The 1088-nt window shown below is 47.2% G+C and overlaps 1 protein-coding gene across 1 annotated transcript in view; it reads left to right on the top strand.

Annotated features, from left to right (window-relative positions):
- LOC100965965 (histone H2A.V) overlaps nucleotides 1-1088 on the top strand; it is a 17801-nt gene that overhangs the window by 7439 nt on the left and 9274 nt on the right. The gene's annotated exons all lie outside the window — the stretch shown is intronic.

Genomic DNA, 1088 nt, shown 5'->3' with positions numbered 1-1088 from the left:
GACTACAGGCACCCGCCACAACGCCTGACCATTTTTTGGTTGCAGCCATCATTGTTGTTTGGCGGGCCCAGGCTGGGGATTCGAACTCGCCACCTTGGGTGTATGTGGCTGGCGCCTTAGCCACTTGAGCCCCAGGTGCCGAGCCAATTTTGTTCTTTTAATATCTGTTCTTTTTTTTTTTTTGAGACTCTGGTCTCAAGCTGTTGCACTGGGTAGAGTGCCACCATGGCATCATAGCTCACAGCAATCTCAAACTTGGGCTCAAGGGATCCTCTTGTCCTCTTGCCTCAGTTTTTCTTTATTGTTTTTTTTTTTTGTTTTTTGTTTTTTGTTTTTTTGACAGAGCCTCAAGCTTTCGCCCTGGGTAGAGTGCCGTGGCATCACAGCTCACAGCAACCTCAAACTCCTAGGCCAAAGCAGTTCTCTTGCCTCAGCCTCCCAAGTAGCTGGGACCACAGGGCACCCTTCACAACACCTGGCTATTTTGTTGTTGTTGCAATTGTCATTGTTGTTTTAGATAGATGGCTTAGGCTGGGTTTGAACCCACTAGCCTCTGTGTATGTGGTCTGTGCTCTACCCACTGAGCTATGGGTACCACCCAGTTTTTCTATTTTTAGTAGAGATGGGGTCTTGATTTTTGCTCAAGCCGATCTCCCAAACTTGTGAGCTCAAGCAATCCACCTGCCTGGGACTCCCAGTGTGCTAGGATTACAGGCATGAGCCACTGCACCCAGCCAGTATCTGTTATTTCAAGATTATAATTATGTTCCTGAGTCTTTCTTTTCTTTCTTTTTCTTTTTTTTTTTTTGAGACAGAGTCTCAAGCTATCACCCTGGGTAGAGTCTTATGGCGTCACAGCTCACAGCAACCTCCGTCTCCTGGGCTTAAGCAATTCTTTTGCCTCAGCCTCCCAAGTAGCTGGGACTACATGCTCCCACCACAATGCCTGGCTATTTTTTGGTTGTAGCTGTCTTTGTTTGGCAGGCCTAGGCCAGATTCGAACCGCCAGCTCTGGTATATGTGGCTGGCACCTTAGCCTCTTGAGCTACAGGCACCACCTCTGTTTTTTGGTTTTTTGTTTTTTTTTT

The sequence above is a fragment of the Otolemur garnettii genome, unplaced genomic scaffold, assembly GCF_000181295.1.
Source record: "Otolemur garnettii isolate 467f Iridium unplaced genomic scaffold, OtoGar3 scaffold00119, whole genome shotgun sequence".
NCBI classification, from domain to species: Eukaryota; Metazoa; Chordata; class Mammalia; order Primates; family Galagidae; genus Otolemur; species Otolemur garnettii.
The sequence above is the reverse complement of the archived record's forward strand: the minus strand, read 5'-3'. Positions and strand labels throughout refer to the sequence as shown.